The sequence below is a fragment of the Salvelinus sp. IW2-2015 genome, linkage group LG4p (assembly GCF_002910315.2).
Source record: "Salvelinus sp. IW2-2015 linkage group LG4p, ASM291031v2, whole genome shotgun sequence".
Taxonomy (NCBI): domain Eukaryota; kingdom Metazoa; phylum Chordata; class Actinopteri; order Salmoniformes; family Salmonidae; genus Salvelinus; species Salvelinus sp. IW2-2015.
The window spans coordinates 2,227,780-2,246,869 of record NC_036841.1 but is presented as its reverse complement, the minus strand read 5'-3'; the positions used below and the strand labels follow the sequence as shown (position 1 = coordinate 2,246,869).

The window sequence follows — 19,090 nt, the reverse complement described above, 5'->3', positions numbered from 1 at the left end:
GAAGTCATTTAAGGTACACATATTGTTTTTGTTTCTTCTCTAGTCTTGTTGGGCAGTTGTTTTCCTTTGATGTCCATTGATTAGGACAATATAAATGTTCCTCACATTCCAATGAGGAGAGGATGCCCACACTAAAGAGCATTCTGTTCAGCAAAGCCCAAAGCCTCACTGGGAAACTGAGAATAGCCAATCTGACCCTTAACCCCTAAGGCTCTGTACCCTGTATAGGGCTCCATCTCTAGGTCCTCTTTACGTCTTGGCAAAATCAAACAAACAACATTTGAGACAAGAAATAGACAGATCCATCAATATTCACAGCTTCCTTCTCCTGGGGGGACACACTGGTTTTTGAAGGAGATGGGAGTGTTCCACAGTCCCACTCACCTCCATACAGATCATTAGCAGCTTGGGTACATTAGCTTAATATGTAGTAGCACATGTAGAAAATGAAATGGAGCAGGTAGAAAGACAGGACATTCAGAATTAATAAAGCAGGATGTAAATATTGTAGAACTACTGTAAAGTAGGTAGAAGATGTATACCTAGCTCGGGGTCAATGTTACCTGGGCATGGAGCAGAAGTTACCTAGTTATCATACTGTACCTGGAGCTGACTGGTCTGTTTGTGTGCTGCTCGTTGAATTGCTGTTTCTATAGTTTTCCATGACTTCTGCTAAGAAGTGAGCGTTGCACATTCCTGTTCTGATATGGAATTATGATTTATGACCGGGCAGCTTCCTGCTTATCTCCCTGTTGATGAACAATACCCTCGAATACCTCGGCGGCCCAATTCTATGGAGCAGCTATTGGCAATGAATGTAATAAAAGAACATTTGGCKAATAATATGAAACACAAGATTGGGCTAGACTTCTCTCTGTGATGGTTTCTTTCACCATGTCATCTGTTTTCTATTTCGCCCCTCAATAAGGATTTATAAACTGTGAACTGATAATTAAAGCTGGCTCCAACACTTTTTTCCTTAGAGTCTATCTGTCTCATAGCTAAATTTCTGCATTTGCAACATCTCTTTCTTTTCCAGAAAAGTTTGGTTTTCTGCTCCAGTAGTCCAAGACAGAACTCAGACAGAAAGAGACTAAGACAACAGGAAATGACAACATAATGGCAACAGTGGCAGTGCAAGCGTGTTCTGTGTTTTCCTTTTGTCTTTCCTCACTCCCCGTCCCTCACACATCCCTGTCCCTCACACATCCCCGTCCCTCACACATCCCTGTCCCTCACACAGCATCGTGAGTCTTTTCACATTTTATGTTGATGATTGAAAGTCTATTTCAGAGTCTAAACAGCGAAGCTCCCTACACAATGTTTTACACACACACACACACACACATATTTTACACACAGCACACACACACACATCCACACACACACACCACACACTACCACCACACACACAAACACACAACACACACAGCACACACACACACACCTACCACACACACACACACACACCATAGTACACACACAAAGTACACAACACACACACACACAGGCCTTGTTGTGCAGGAGCTAGAGCAGATCTGAGGACTGCACTGTTGTTGTTTAGCCAGTATCTATTCCCCCTCTAGGCTAGCGGAGAATATGGACAATGGTCACGTGCACAAATATCCAGTATGGTACGAGATGCATAAGGGCTGGGAGAACATGGCCCTATTGGTGCTTGTTGCACCCCACTAGGGGGGCGAACAGTGGTCCGGGGAGGGCATTATCTTCCTCCCGCGTGATGGTGCCATCCGGGACGTGTGGTCATATTTCCCCTTCAAAACAGGCAAGGAATATTCTTTATCGGCCATCTCCTTTAAGGTTGCACCTCGTTCTGCCCTTCCCCTTGCCTCCCCTGACACGCTGGGGTGCAGTTCCGAGCACGGCCTGGCCTCTGAGGGGGCGCACCCCAGGCTTGTCCCTCTGATCCCGGGGCTCCCGCTTATGGATGGGGGCGGATGGGCAAGAGGCGAAGGCGGCGGAGGGGTAGTGTGGCCGCCTCATTGTGGTGAGGAGGTGGGGTGGGAGTGAGGCGGTGGCACCGGGTCCGGCTCCTTCTTCAGAGACACCTTATCAGTCCGGCCCAGGTCTGCTCTGGTGGCAGGGACTCAGAGCCAGAGCAGTTGGGGAAGTCCTCCTTGCGCGAGCTGCTTGAGGTCTTTCCCAGCCAGCTCGGCCGGGGCCTGACAGCCTACAGATGAAGTAGAACTCTGAAGCGTTGAGCCAGTCCCACAGCGACAGGGCCTTGCAGTCACACTCCCAGGGGTTGTCGTTGAGGCGCAGGTAACTCCAGGGCAGGCAGCAGTGCCAGGCAGTCTCCAGACAGCTCGGTCAGTGAGTTGTTAAAACAGGTAGAGGTGGTGAGGCGACGCAGGTCGTGGAAGGCCAGGCGGTCACCCACTGCAGCTGGTTGTGGTGCAGCAGCAGGCGGTCCAGGCCCCCAGCCCCCGGAAGGTGTTCTGGTGCAAGCGACACAGACGTTCCTATGCAGGACAGGTGGCTCGGTTGTGGAGGTCCACAAATATGTCATCCTGCAGGAACTCCAGTGATTATCTGGGAACAGCCAAACACAGCAAAATGGAAGAGGTTATACACCTTCAGTATCCTGTAACACTGTACTGTTATCAACATGTGTTTGGTTACTAAGTATTTGTGCTACTATAAAAGTAGGACAGAGAAACCACAGCTTAACAGCCCTGGGTATACACTACCGTTCAAAAGTTTGGGTCACTTAGAAATATCCTTGTTTTTTTAAAATAACATAAAATTTATCAGAAATACAGTGTAGACATTGTTAATGTTGTAAATTACTATTGTAGCTGGAAATGGCAGATTTTTTTATGGAATATCTACATAGGCGTACAGAGGCCCATTATCAGCAACCATCACTCCTTTGTTCCAATGGCACGTTGTGTTAGCTAATCCAAGTTTATCATTTTAAAAGGCTAATTGATCATTAGAAAACCCTTTTGCAATTATGTTAGCAATAAAACTGGCCTTTAGACTAGTTGAGTATCAGGAGCATCAGCATTTGTGGGTTCGATTACAGGCTCAAAATGGCTAGAAACAAAGACTTTCTTCTGAAACTCGTCAGTCTATTCTTGTTCTGAGAAATTAAGGCTATTCCATGCGAGAAATTGCCAAGAAACGGAAGATCTCGTACAACACTGTGTACTACTCCCTTCACAGAACAGAGCAAACTATCTCTAACCAGAATAGAAAGAGGAGTGGGAGGCCACGGTGCACAACTGAGCAAAAGGACAAGTATATTAGAGTGTCTAGTTTGAGAAACAGACACCTCACAAGTCCTCAATAGTACCGCAAAACACCAGTCTCAACGTCAACAGTGAAGAGGTGACCCCGGGATGCTGGCCTTCTAGGCAGAGTTCCTCTGTCCAGTGTCTGTGTTCTTTTGCACATCTTAATCTTTTATTTTTATTGGCCAGGCTAAGATCTGMCTTTTTCTTTGCAACTCTACCTAGAAGGCCAGCATCCCGGAGTCGCCTCTTCASTGTTAATTGCAAAAGGGTTTTCTAATGCTCAATTAGCCTTTTAAAATGATAAACTTGGATTAGATAACACAACGTGCCGTTGGAACACAGGAGTGATGGTTGCTGATAATGGGCCTATGTAGATATCCATTAAAAATCKGCCGTTTCCAGCTACAATAGTAATTTACGACATGAACAATGTCTACACTGTATTTCTGATCAATTTGATGTTATTTTAATGGTCAACAAATGTCCTTTTCTTTGAAAAACAAGGARATTTCTAAGTGATCTCAAACTTTTGAACCGTAGTGTATATATGTATATARATTTTTTTATTCTAATGTAAAATGCAGAATTGTTTCGTTTGACTCTGAGAGTGCCATAGAGCCCCAGTGTACCTGTAGGTACAGATACTGCAGGTTGCGTAGCCCCTGGAAGATGTTACTGGGCAGCGCACTGAGCCCACAGCGGTACAGGTGCAGAGCATGGAGCCGGCRCAGCCCATGGAAGGTGTCTGCAGCCAGGGAACGCAGGTGACGGTTGTCCCCCAGGTCCAGCTCCTCCAGCTGGGCAAAGCCGTGGAAGGTGGAGGGCTCGATGTAGGTGATGTTGTTGGAGTAGATCCACAGTGTGACCGTGGTGGGGCTGAAGTGGCCCTGCAGCAGCCGGTGGATCTTGTTGTTCTGRAGGAAGATYCGCTCGCTGTGRGGGGGAATGCCTTCGGGGACYGACAGGAAGTTGTGTGCCTGGCAGCTGACGGTACTGGGCGCGGTGTAGCAGATACAGTGGTGTGGGCAGGACCAGGAAAGCTCCAGACCACAGAGAACCAGCAGGAACTCTAGCCRGCAGCCTGGAGAGAGGACAGAGAGAGGAACATGTATGAGAGGACATAGCTACATTTAGTCTGGGGATTTGATTCTGAATTTAAGTTCTGCCYTCTGACTTTGATGTCTACTTCGGGACTTGAAAGGAAAGAAGAATGGTTTTTGGAATATTATTTTCAATGAAGTCGCGAAAGATAAATTGGGGGAGAGGAGAAATACTGTAAGTGGAATCAAAGTGATAAAAGAGTGAGATATTGACGAGGAAGAACGAAGGGCAAGGGGGTAGGATGATAAAGGAGATGGGAGATATGGAGACAGCCAGGTCAGGAGTAAACAGTATGAGAGATGATGTAGGGAGGCCAGACCAGAGAGAGACTGTCAGATATATTTATATTACAGAGAAAAACGTATTCTGTCCTGATAGATGACTCATGCCAAGTGACCTGTTGCTATCATAGATTTTCTGGCTTCACGGAGTGGCATTGGGCCTTTGAGGAATTCTGCTGCTATTGAGCCACTCAATACAAATGTGGACATTGCATTACGCTCAGTATCCACAACTCCAAATCCTCTGGTGTCTAAGTCGGTTCCAGAATGAGGCCTGTGTTGCTCTTAGAGTCTGTTCAAGATGAGTCCAAACAATAACATGAGCTTCAGTTGTACGCTGTATCTAGTATCTCAGGAAGTCTGATTGGATCTATATTACAGGTACGCCTCCTGCACACACAACATTTGTTTTCTCAGTTTTCCAATATTTCCTCACCTCTGGGAGATATTGGTCATAAGAGGAAGTTAATCTGTGTCCGTCAACTCACTACAACTCTACTCAGAACCATAGTCAGAGAGAGAGAGAGACGTGTGTGTGTTGTAAATCCCCTCTCACTAACCAGGCCTTTACTGCAAGGATTAGAAAATACTTGTCAAAGCACACCTGTGAAAGCAGGGGGGATAAATGGTGTGTGGAATGCTCACTTAAACGTATGTTAAGTTTCTCAGAGACAGTCAGACTTCCTGCTGTTTGGTGACACGCTTCCATGGCCCCGTAGTGTGACTTATCCATCTGCTGATCTACAGGGGGAATCAACCAACGGGAGAAAAGCAGGAGTCTATCCCCTCGTAATGACATTTGACAAGCGGTGGCTGTGTTCCCTTCAATTTATTATTCAAGGCATCATGGCGCTCATTCACTCCCTCTAATCGATACGTTTCTGTTGCCTTTTAACTCGCTGCTACCTAATCCCAGGGCTGCTACACTGGAATTCAGGAGCAGGGAAAGTCTCTTTAAGGACAGGAGACGGCATAGACAGATGTATTTATCTGAATATTCCTCCTCCTCCCCAAACTGTGTTTAAGCTGGGACATTCAGGGTCTGACTTCCCAGACCTTCTCAGTGTGTCAGGTCTGGTGACCGTAGCGGAGAAGAGGAAAGGAGTCGTGTGCCGTGTTACGTTAACAGGGGCAGAAGCCTCTCCGCTCCCCAGAGCAGGCCCTGTAATCCTGTTTGTCAACTCTGCAGCTGGGTGACAACCAACTAACCATGCATCCTCCCAATCCACCATGTAAACATACTCCCGAATACAGGTCCTCTCAAGGTTGAACTGTGTGTAAAACTGTTGAACAGTATCACAGAGTACACTGATTACAAGATTTGGAAGAGTCCTTGATAGTCATGTGTCGTACACAAGTGCATTTGGTGCCATAGTGCCGGAGGGGAAAGGACTATGCACTTTGGTCGAGGGACACGGCACAGCCACCGCCATCTCTGCCCTTGCACGAGAGTGGAATCAGTGTCGGGACACATTAGATGGTTCACTGCATTGGGGCACACATCCCCCACTACTGTAGGCCTGCCAGTAAAGCCCTATACAGGAACCAAAGCCAAGAGGAATGTCTTAGAGGAAAAGAAGAGGGTTACAAAAAGGACAGAACACTTCCAGACAACGAGAAAGGGTTATTATTAATCCTTTCTCTAAAATGTATTACATTGTTGTGATAGGACACTTCCCAATCAAATAGTGGTCACTTTACTTCCACTTTACATTCCACTCTTTTTCTGTTTGTTTATTTCTCTCTCCCTATTTTCTCTTTCACTATTCTATTTACATGGAGATGTATTGAACATGGCACTTGACTAAATGAGTGGAAAGCTGCTGGACGCCACCGGGAAATAAAGGCTGGGAGGATGTATCAAACACAGACTCAGACACAGTCAATGGATCACCCTGTTTAAGGAATATTTCAATGTATCACATTGCAGCCTGTTTGAAAAACAGCTTTATATTCATAATATTGACATCTTTCCTATTTACCAACTGTACTTTCGCTCGCCTTTTCCCATTATAATGTATACTGTACTTCATACACATGGTATTGGCATTTATCTCCTAACACAAACAGCACTGTTGATGTCATACTACAGTTTCACCCTACTCCACTTTGTGTACTACACTGCTTTTGAATGCTATTTACTTAAGAGAAACTATGTTCAAGCTATGAATCATTGAATGGCCCAGGTAGATGGTTTCCTTATCTGTCCCATTATCCATCCAYTACCTCTTCCTTTCACCTCTCAGAGCTGCCGTCACACTAAGGCCTGTGATTCAACTTTTCCGTGCCTTGCTTTTCTTTATTTACATTTTGCTTTGTGCATGTCTTTAATAGAACTTGGTATCAACCATGACACTGGAAAATGATGAGAGTGAGATAAAGCGAGAGGGGGGGGAGAGAGAGGCGTAGATCCTACTTAGACGGAAAGAATTTGAATCAGGTCCAGATGCTAATCAAGTTTTATATGGAAAGATCCCCCTCCCTCCCCATATCTCCTCTGTCTTCCCCCTCCCCTCTCCCTTGTCTCCCCCCCTTCCCCAGCATGTCAGAATCCAGTAATTAATTCTTTACTCAGATTAATCTGTTCCCTTAAATTACTGCGTCTACCATCTTATTAATTTTCTCTATCCACGCCTCAGATAATGTGTAGAGAAAACCAAACAGTACAGTAGAGTGGCTTAACATTATATCTCCTGTCCTCTCCTTTCACAACCTCCCCTTGGACCAGGARCTGTTCCTGTTTAGCATCCCTCCTCTCCTGTAGCAGGGGGAGACAGCAGCTGTTGATGTAGATGCCATGGAGCTGCTTAAAATAACCACTAAGCTTGTCTGTGTCTCCGGTGTGAGAGACGGGAGGGAACGTGTGAGCTCCACCCTCGCCCTACTTTCACGGCACAGTGGCATGGCACGACGGCTGTCTCCTCCGCAGCTGGCATCAGCTAGACRATTGCCACTAGAGACCTGGCGCTTCACACCTGCCACCTCACTGATCTCATCACCCCCCGAGCCATTGTGGATACACAACATGCAGGCACACACATACATGCATTCACACACAACAGGTAGATGGAAAAGTTTGTCTAGAAATGACTGAGACAGATCACGTAGTTATAGTCGGAGTTGAGAAATGTTTGTTAGGTGAGCTATTGACAGACAGATTGATTTAAACTGAGAGGAGGTACATGAGGACGGTGTAGTGCAGCCGTCATCAAATAAAAATGCAAGAAATGAATGTTTCATAATCATAACGGCATTGTTTGCTCACACAATAAGCCATTCAGCCTAAGTTGTATTATATAAATAACTTTGGACACACAAGTGTAGATATGCCAATAATGCCTATTGGAACGCAGCGGAACAAAAGAGGTTCTGAAAGAGAGATAATATGTTTCTGGAAATGTGGCACCGCAGCTATTTCTGGTGCTGACTCTCATCACTCCCTCCCCCCTCCCTACTTACTCCACCCTCCTAGGGCCCATCTTCCTCTCCACCCTCCTAGGACCAGTCTCTCTCCCCACCCTCACAGGACCAGTCTCTCTCTCCACCCTCACAGAGCCCATCTCTCTCCCCACCCTCACAGGGCCCGTCTCCCTCCCCACCCTCCCAGGGCCCATCTTCCTCCCCACCCTCCCAGGGCCCATCTTCCTCCGCAGCCCACCCAGAAAATAGACAAACAAAAAAACAAAACGACACAGAAACACACCCCACACCACCCACCAGCAAAAAAAGACAAAACTACCCAAAACGCCAGCCAGCAACTACTCACAAGCCTAAATGACAAACCCCCCTCTTCGCTTGCCAAGGCCCAGCTCCCGCCCTACCCTCCCTGGCCCATCCCCCACCCCGCCCTCCCCGGTCCCACCTCCCTTCCCACCCTCCCAGGCCCGTCTCCCTCCCCACCCTCCCAGGCCCATCTCTCTCCCCACCCTCCCAGGCTCGTCTCTCTCCCCACCCTTACCCTCCCCACCCTCCCATGCCCAACTCTCCCCCATACCCACCCTCCCCCCCCACCCACCCAGGCCTGTCTCTCTCCCTGGTTGCTGATGACAGATGCTGTTAATAGTTCGTTACTGGGGAGAATGATTTAACAGCCCGCTATTGGTCCTGACGGTTGACCATGTGACCCCGCGGTCACCCAGTCCCTTTATTCCTAGTCGTCACCGAGGGGAAAATAGATAAATAAATGAAGAAAATAAAATGGTTCTGGTCCCTAGACAGTGAGAAGTGACTGTGTAGAATATCAATGAAACATAGTTCACACTAAATTTGCCCTCATGAATAACACATCTCTGCTAATAGGAAGGGATRGGTCTGCCTGTCTCTCTACCCACCATTACACTGGACAAACTCAATTTCCTGTTTCTCTCCAAGGACCCTTGATAAGCGTCCCCTGCTATTGCCTGACCATAAATCACGGCTTAGCCTGATTTCCTCCATAAAGGTGTTTACAGTCATGGTCATAGATACACAGCGAGTTGGACCACTATAATAATGGAAAAGCAATAAACTAAGCTATTGATTGAACAGGCTCATTCTTAGCTGTAGAGCGTCAGCTGAAAAACATGGAGGGGAAGAAAGGTTCTGTATATAATTAGCACTCTGTGGAGCTCCGTGTTGTTTTGCCTTGATAAGACATTGTGTAGGTGAATGCGTTTTTTAAAATGAAAGTGACTGTGTACTGCACTGCTCATGTAATCATCATACTTTAATAGCATATCATTATTACTGACTGCTCAGTCAGTGGCATCATACGTGGGTCAGTTGGCGTCGTGGTGAACAGTGAATTACAGGCTGCAGTAGCAGGTTGCTCCTGATAAAGAACTGTGTTACACTCTAATCTTCCAGTAATTTCCTCCTAGTGACAGCTCTAGAACACATGACAAATGGCTTCCTAGGGTCCGAGAGGGCGCGTGTTAGTTTGACCATTCCCAACCCAGTGACAGAGTAGCAAGTGTAGGCTCCATGATCCCCACACTTCACTAATGCTGTGAGGACTGAGTCTGTAGAGGGGTACTACTGAAGCACTGACCAGAGGATAAAGAAGCACTCACATTACCCTGTAGTCTGCCCATTACCCTGTAGTCTGCCCATTACCCTGTAGTCTGCCCATTACCCCGTAGTCTGCCCATTACCCTGTAGTCTGCCCATTACCCCGTAGTCTGCCCATTACCCCGTAGACTGCATATTACCCGGTAGTCTGCCCATTACCCCGTAGTCTGCCCATTACCCCGTAGTCTGCCCATTACCCTGTAGTTTGCCCATCATCCTGTAGTTTTCCCATTACCCTGTAGTTTTCCCATCATCCTGTAGTTTTCCCATTACCCTGTAGTTTGCCCATCATCCTGTAGTTTTCCCATTACCCTGTAGTTTGCCCATCATCCTGTAGTTTTCACATCATCCTGTAGTTTTCTCTCTGTGATCTGTTGACTAGATCCTAGTGGTCATTTAAATGATTGCTGTTATTTTCATCCAGCATCTCAAGCTTGAGGATAGATAAGGGTAACACTTAGAAATCAGCATATTCATGATGTGAAAATGATAGGCCTAGATAGTGGATAAGAGGGAAGGGGAGGCTGGGGACCACTGTCAGAGTATTGACATTCACTGAAGAGAACCTCTTAGTATCCTCCCTCTCTTATGTCTTAATGATCAGAGTGGGAGTGTAAGGTAAAGGAACTGATTGATTCATGTGGTATGATGTTGTCCAGTGTGTGGGCCACGATCAGCGCTCTCATCACATGCAAGCACACTGGCGTCAGGCAGAGAGGTCTCCTCWGCTGAACTGAAGGTACCTGCGACTTAGAGATCTCCTCTGCTGAACTGGAGGTACCTGCGACAGAGAGGTCTCCTCAGCTGAACTGAAGGTACCTGCGACTTAGAGATCTCCTCTGCTGAACTGGAGGTACCTACGACTGAGAGGTCTCCTCTGCTGAACTGGAGGTACCTACGACAGAGATTGGTCTCCTTCTGTATCTGAACTGGAAGGTACCACCGACTGAGAGGTCTCCTCTGCTGAACTGTGACGTGCGTTACCTACGACAGAGAGGTCTCCTCTGCTGAACTGAGGTCCTACGACTGAGAGGTCTCCTCTGTGATATCTGACAACTGGAGGTACCTACGACAGAAGGTCTCCTCTGCTGAACTGAGGTACCTACGACTGAGAGGTCTCCTCTGTCCTGAACTGGAGGTACCTACGACTGAGAGGTCTCCTCTGCTGAACTGGAGTACCTACGACAGAGAGTCTCCTCGCTGAACTGAAGGTACCTACGACGAGAGGTCTCCTTCAGCTGAACTGGACGGTACCTATACGTACTGAGAGGTGTTCATCCTCTGACTGAGACTGACTGTACCTACGACTGAGAGGTCTCCTCTGCTGAACTGAAGGGTACCTTCGACAGAGAGGTCTCCTCCATGAACTGGACTGGACTCTACGCCCGGGACTAGACAGGTTACATTGTCTCATCCTCTGGACTGCCGTCCCACAACCTATCCCGTTCTTACCTAATCCTCTCGCTGAACTGGACGTACCTCACTGAGAAGGTCTCCTCTTTCTGAACTGGAGTACCACCTACTACACTGAGAGACTGCTCCTCTGTAACTGAAACTACGTATTGTTGCTTTTTTAAGTTATCTGACAGCGGAGTTCATTGTTACCTACTAACACAGAGAGATTCTCCTATGACTTCGTTGTATTCTTGTCTAACTGGAATTGTGTGGGAACTACTTCCTACGACTGAGAGGTCTCCTCTGCTGAACTGGAGGTACAGTGGGGAGAAACAAGTGATGAACACTGCCGATTTTGCAGGTTTTCCTACTTACAAAGCATGTAGAGGTCTGTCATTTTTATCATAGGTACATCTTCAACTGTGAGAGACGGAATCTAAAACAAAAATCCAGAAAATCACATTGTATGATTTTTAAGTAATTAAATTTGCATTTTATTGCATGACAAAAGTATTTGATCACCCTACCAACCAGTAAGAATTCCGGCTCTCACAGACCTGTTAGTTTTTCTTAAGAAGCCCTCCTGTTCTCCACTCATTACCTGTATTAACTGCACCTGTTTGAACTCGTTACCTGTATAAAAAGACACCTGTCCACACACTCAATCAAACAGACTCCAACCTCTCCACAATGGCCAAGACCAGAGAGCTGTGTAAGGACATCAGGGATAAATTGTAACCTGTACAAGGCTGGGATGGCCACAGGACAATAGGCAAGCAGCTTGGTGAGAAGGCAACAACTGTTGTGCACAATTATTAGAAAATGGAAGAAGTTCAAGATGACGTCAATCACCCTCGGTCTGGGGCTCCATGCAAGATCCACCTCGTGGGCATCAATGATTCATGAGGAATGTGAGGGATCAGCCCAGAACTACACGGCAGGACCTGGTCAATGACCTGAAGAGAGCTGGGACCACAGTCTCAAAGAAAACCATTAGTAACACACTACGCCGTCATGGATTAAAATCCTGCAGCGCACGCAAGGTCCCCCTGCTCAAGCCAGCGCATGTCCAGCCCGTCTGAAGTTTGCCAATGACCATCTGGATGATCCAGAGGAGGAATGGAGAAGGTCATGTGGTCTGATGAGACAAAAATAGAGCTTTTTGCTCTAAACTCCACTCGCCGTGTTTGGAGGAATAGAAGGATGAGACAACCCCAAGAACACCACCCAACCGTAAGCATGGAAGGTGGAAACATCATTCTTTGGGGAGCTTTTCTGCAAAGGGGACAGGACGACTGCACCGTATTGAGGGGAGGATGGATGGGCCATGTATCGCGAGATCTTGGCCAACAACCTCCTTCCCTCAGTAAGAGCATTGAAGATGGGTCGTGGCTGGGTCTTCCAGCATGACAACGACACGAAGCACACAGCCATGGCAACTAAGGATGTGCGTCCGTAAGAAGCATCTCAAGGTCCTGGAGTGCCTAGCCAGTCTCCAGACCTGAACCCAATAGAAAATCTTTGGAGGGAGCTGAAAGTCCGTAATGCCAGCGACAGCCCGAAACCTGAAGGATCTGGAGAAGATCTGTAGGGAGGAGTGGGCCAAAATCCCTGCTGCAGTGTGTGCAAACCTTAGTCAAGAACTACAGGAAACGTATGATCTCTGTAATTGCAAACAAAGGTTTCTGTACCAAATATTAAAGTTCTGCTTTTCTGATGTATCAAATACTTATGTCATGCAATAAAATGCAAAATTAATTACTTAAAAATCATACAATGTGATTTTCTGGTATTTTTGTTTTAGATTCCGTCTCTCATAGTTGAAGTTACCTATGATAAAAATTACAGACCTCTACATGCTTTGTAAGTAGGAAACCTGCAAAATCGTCAGTGTATCAAATACTTGTTCTCCCACTGTACCTACGATCAGAGAGTCTCCTCTGCTGAACTGGAGGTACCTACACAGTAGTGTCCTTCGTCTGTGACTGACACTGCTGGACTGGGTACCTACTGATGAGGTCTCCTCTGCTGAACTGGAGTACTACGACAGAGAGATCTCCTCTGCTGAACTGGAGTCTGGACCTAGCTGACTTCCCAGGATGCTTCTAACTGATCGAGTGTGGACCTACGACAGAGAGGTCTCCTCGCTGTAACTGGAGGTACCTACGACTGAGAGGTCTCCTCGCTGAACTGAAGGTCCTACGACGAGAGGTCTTCTTCGCTGAACTGGAGGTACCTACGACAGAGAGGTCTTCTCAGCTGAACTGAAGGTACCTACGACGAGAGGTCTCTCTCGCTGAACTGAGGTACCTACGACTGAGAGTCTCCTCTGCTGAACTGGAGGTACCTACGACAGAGAGGATTCCTCTGCTGAACTGGAGGTACCTACGACAGAGAGGTCTCCTCTGCTGAACTGGAGGTACCTACGACTGAGAGGTCTCTGCCCTGAACTGAATGGGTACCTACGACGAGAGGTCTCCTCTGCTGAACTGGAGTGACCTACGACAGAGGTCTCCTTCGCTGAACTGGAGGTACCTACGACAGGAGGTCTCCTCTGCTGAACTGAGGTACACAGACTAGAAAGGTCTTCTGCTGAACAGAAAAGAACTCTCTACACTGCTGAAAATCTGAGGTACCTACGACAGAGAGGTCTCCTCTGCTGAACTGTGAAGGTACCTACGACGAGAGGTCTCCTCTGCTGAACTGGAGGTACCTACGACTGAGAGGTCTCCTCTGCTGAACTGGAAGGTACCTACGACAGAGAGGTCTCCTCCAGCTGAACTGAAGGTACCTACGACAGAGAGAGTCTCCTCTTGCTGAACTGGAGGTACCTACGACAGGAGAGGTCTCCTCTGCTGAACTGGAGGTACCTACGACTGAGAGGTCTCCTCTGCTGAACTGGAGGTACCTGCGACTGAGAGGTCTCCTCAGCTGAAATGAGCAGAGGCCTGATGAAGATTACAATGACAGCTCTGTGTCTCGACGCATAAACAAATAAACAGAGAGAGAACATGAGAGAGAAGAAGTAGGGTGAGACGATGACACAAGTGACAGCAGCGTTTTTGAGGTTGAGGAATCAGATGCTGCAAAAACATAAACAAGCCAGGCACCATATGGAGCATGTAGGGAATAAAGGGGAGGATTTGTGGGAGAGTGTGAGTATGAATAAAGGAAAGGCTGTTAGTTATTAAGATGGAATTTAAAGGTGCAGTGAGGCAGAAACAGAGGCGGGCAGGCTGAGCCAACCACAGCTGTTTAATACCTGCAATTTAATTAACACACTCTAATGGAAGTCTTTTAGATGGTCATTCTTTTTGCAAATTATATTCACATTATATTGACTGCCTCATTGTCCCAAGTAGAGGTTTTAGCTCCACACCTAGCTTCCCACTGCCTACTGGGTAATGTAGTGTGTGAGAGGGCAGTGGCAACACTCAACTAGCCCAATGCTCTAAGGATGAAGCCAGGCTATCAGCCACAAACTACATTCATTTATCATGACAGCATGAAGCTWAATGATTCAAACGCATTGCGTTCCCTGTGGCGGTACCACCGGCCAATCGAAACTAATGGCTTGACCAAGCCCATATAAATCATCTACTGTGTAGATATATGTACTTCATGCATTTCCTGCAAAGTGATACAGGGAATGTGTCATTTCATTCTCATATTGTGTGTGCACCGTGAGCACTGATAGTTGGGTTTCAGTGTTGGGAGTGAGTTGATGACATAGCAGTAGTTTGGTCCCTGTGCAGAGTCATATGGTAGGATCTGAGGCATGATGGGGACAGGGGCATGGTGGACATAGAAATAAATCAGTTTACCAGCCAAATTGCCAAGATTAGAGGTTCCAATATGTAGATGGAGTTGGCCATTCACCACTGTAGCTTTAAGCTTGTTTCCGGGCCATAGACCAGTCAGCTTGAATACTACGCATAATGTGACTGCCTGTGAGCAATTTACTCTATGAATAAACAATGCCCCCACTAACATGACTTATTTCCCAGGCACCTCCACCAGCATAGCCTATGTTACATACCGCACACATTTATGCCCAGCCTGGATCCCTGATTGGTTACTGAGACGTTACTTGGTTACCGAGCGGTAAAAAGAGCAATTTGTGTCAGCGAGTGTTCCGTGAACCATTACACAACCTGTACACAATCACTTCCAACCATTCCTCTCTATAGAATGGAGTGGCTTCTAAAGGTGCTGTGTTCTAACATCCTCCACCTACACAACACCTGAAGCATGTGACTTCCAGTCATACATAGAGAGTTGGGGCCAAAACGGTTTTCTCCTCCATAGCTGTTTCCAAGTGATAAATGACGCTTCTGCGTTGTGCTGTTTATTTCTGATAGTATTCTAAACCTATGAAGATGTCCAGTGAAAACAGATATGCAATGTTGTTGACACCACAGTACCAACACCACAGTACCAACACCACAGTACCAACACCACAGTACCAACTTGGATACACATTATTCCGAATGCAAGTGTCTTCACTGACATTTTCAACCTCTCCCTGACTGAATCTGTAATACCTACATGTTTCAAGCAGACCACCATAGTCCCTGTGCCCAAGGAAGCGAAGGTAACCTGCCTAAATGATTACCGCTCCGTAGCACTCACGTCAGTAGCCATGAAGTGCTTTGAAAGGCTGGTCATGGCTCACATCAACACCATTGTGTTGACGATGAGACAGCCTATATGGAGGAGGACAGAGACTGGCAGTGTGGTGCCTGGACAACAACCTCTCCCTCAAMGTGAGTAAGACAAAGGAGCTGATCGTGGACGACAGGAAAAGTCGGGCAGAACAGGCCCCCATAAACATCGACGGGGCTGTAGTGGAGCGGGTCGAGAGATTCAAGTTCCTTGGTGTCCACCTCACCAACGAACTATCATGGTCCAAACACACCAAGACAGTTGTGAAGAGGGCACAACAAAACCTTTTCCCCCTCAGGAGACTAAAAAGATTTGACATGGGTGCCTAGTTCATTAATACCTTTTCAAGTTCATAACTTGTGCACTCTCCTCAAACAATAGCAGGGTATTCTTTCACTGTAATATCTACTGTAAATTGGACAGTGCAGTTAGATTAACAATAATTTAAGCTTTCTGACAATATCAGATATGTCTATGTCCTGGGAAATGTTCTAGTTACTTACAACCTCATGATAATCATATTAGCCTATGTTAGCCCGAGGTCGGGACACCGATCCTGTAGAGGTGCTTCTATCCCCAAGCCATAAGACTGCTGAACAATTAATCAAATGGCCACCGGGCTATTACATTGACCCCCCCTCCATTTGTTTTGTACACTGCTGCTWCTCGCTGTTTATTATCTATGCATAGTCACTTCATCCCTACCTACATGTACAAATTACCTCAACTAACCTGTATTTATTTTTAACTTGAGTTAATTTGGTAAATATTTTCTCAACTCTTCTTGAACTGCACTGCTGGTTAAGGGCTTGTAAATAAGCATTTCACGGTAAGATCTACACTTGTTGTATTCGGCACATGTGACAAATAAAGTTTGATTTGATTTAATCAATAAAAACATCTGTTCAATTCGCTGCTCTGCCTTGCTTGTTTACAGCGGGTCATTTCACAGGGAAGTGTCAGAACTGTCGGGTCATTTCACAGGGAAGTGTCAGAACTGTCGGGTCATTTCACAGGGAAGTTGTCAAAAACTGTCGGGTCATTTCACAGGGAAGTGTCAGAACTGTCGGGTCATTTCACAGGGAAGTGTCAGAACTGTCGGGTCATTTCACAGGGAACTGCTCTCGTATTGGTACATCACCAACAGGAGAATAAAGGCGCTAACATGGCAACCGTTCTAAAACCTGGCCCAACTCTCTCTATATATATATATCTCTGGTGCTTCCTATTGATCATCACAATCCCTTGTGTCTCTCTCGTCAATTAAACCCAGTCCATCTAACTAGGAAGTCTATTTGTGTTAAGTGGAGATGAAAGTCTTTGACTAACACTGGACATCATGGTCTCTCCTCTCTCCTCTATCTGAATGAAAGCTTTTCAGATGAATGATTTACAACTTGATGCGTGCATCTCTCACCACCAATCAGGTCAAGGGACTTAAGCCACACATCCTTGAGCTGAATGAGACCATTTTCCAGCTTGCTTCCTTCCTACACATGTCATCCCTTCCTACCCATGTCATCCCTTCCTACCCATGTCATCCCTTCCTACCCATGTATTTATTTCCTACCCATGTCATCCCATACTACCCATGTCATCCCTTCCTACCCATGTCATCCCTTCCTACCCATGTCATCCCTTCCTACCCATGTCATCCCTCCTACCCATGTCATTCCTTTCCTACCCATGTCATCCCATTCTACCCATGTCATCCCTTCCTACCCATGTCATCCCTCCTACCCATGTCATTCCTTTCCTACCCATGTCATCCCATCCTACCCATGTCATTCCTATCCTACCCATGTCATCCCATCCTACCCATGTCATCCCTCCTACCCATGTCATCCCTTCCCTTAAAAAACCTGGCTGCTTGCTGCTTTAATAGATGCATGCTTACAGCAGCTGCCTTGCATACAAACCATTTATGCGCCCTAGATTTTACAGATCAATTATTCAGTGCAGGTGAGTTTGGTTCTCTGAGCATGACATGTTTTTGAAGACATACACAATCGTATGCACACACTAGTACGCACGCACGCACGCACGCACGCACGCACGCACGCACGCACGCACGCACGCACCAACTATGTCCTTTAGTCGTTCAACACGAAACTGGCAAGGAACAGGCATCAGGGGGGTATCCCAGAAGAGCGTCAGTGTCACGAGTTGATACCCATCTCCTCACAACCGCCTCTGTAAAAATCAAAGAACAGGGTGGGGGATGAGGTGTGCTATTAACTGGATGGTTGAGCACGTCTTGCTGTGAGCAGAGAGAAGTGAGAGAGAGAGTACGTCGAGAACAGAGCACTCACAAGGACAGCCACTCGTACCGTTTGTGACCCAATGAGGACGAACTAGGTGAGTATCTCTGTGTGGCATCTTCCTCCACAGCCTTATCAATCCAGTTTCTTCCTCTGTGTGCATCTTCCTCACATGCGTGGAGGTGATGGGTAGAAGAATGAAGATCATCAATCGTCAATTTTTTGGAGAGCCAAAGGCAATTATGAGACCTAAGTTCAGGATTGGAACGAAGACCAAAAAAAGCAAGAAATCTAATAGGGAAAATGGAAGATGCACAACAGGAAGAAATGGATTGATAAGGCGTGGAAGGAAGAATGCACACAGAGAAATGGATTGATAAGGCGTGGAGGAAGATTGCACACAGAGAAATTGGATTGATAAGGGCGTGGAGAAGATTGACACAGAGAAATTGGGGATTGATAAAGGTGGCGGTGGAGGAAGATGCGACACAGCACGCAAATGCGATTGAATAAGCGTGGAGATGCATACAGAGAAATGGATTGATAAGGCGTGAGGAAGATACAACAACGGTGGCGTGCATAGGTTAAAGAGTGTTGAATTATTTTTCGTCTTCCTATCCAGCAGAAGTGGGGTTCGTAGCAGTGAGAAGTGTGGTTGAGTGGTCAGCACGATAAGGACATGTTGCATACGCCAGTGTAGCTAATGAATTGACATTACAACACGGACTCATGGTGAGCTGCTGGAGGGGTCTGAAAAACGTGTCAGTTAATGAAGAGATGACTCTCTTATAGATCAAGGTCTCTTACCCCTCCCCCCCTCTCTTCTCTCTCTCTCTCTCTCCCTACCCCCCCTGCCACGGGACTTTATCATTTTCACGCTCCGCTTCTTGTCCTCATGGTCTCACTTGTACTGCCACATATATTCATCCCATATGCACACGAACATGCACACACACACAACAGATATGTATGTATATGGCTTGTCGATTGTTGGATATGCAGACCTGATGTATATAGGATGGTTGTTGTGTGTGTGTGTGTGTGTGTGTGGTAGTGTGTGTGTTGTGTGTGTGGTTGT

At 46.7% G+C, this 19,090-nt stretch overlaps 1 pseudogene; it reads right to left on the bottom strand.

The window, feature by feature from the left end:
* Positions 1-1,610: 1,610 nt before the first annotated feature.
* LOC111956688 (reticulon-4 receptor-like 1) overlaps positions 1,611-19,090 on the bottom strand; it is a 249,035-nt pseudogene continuing 231,555 nt past the window's right edge.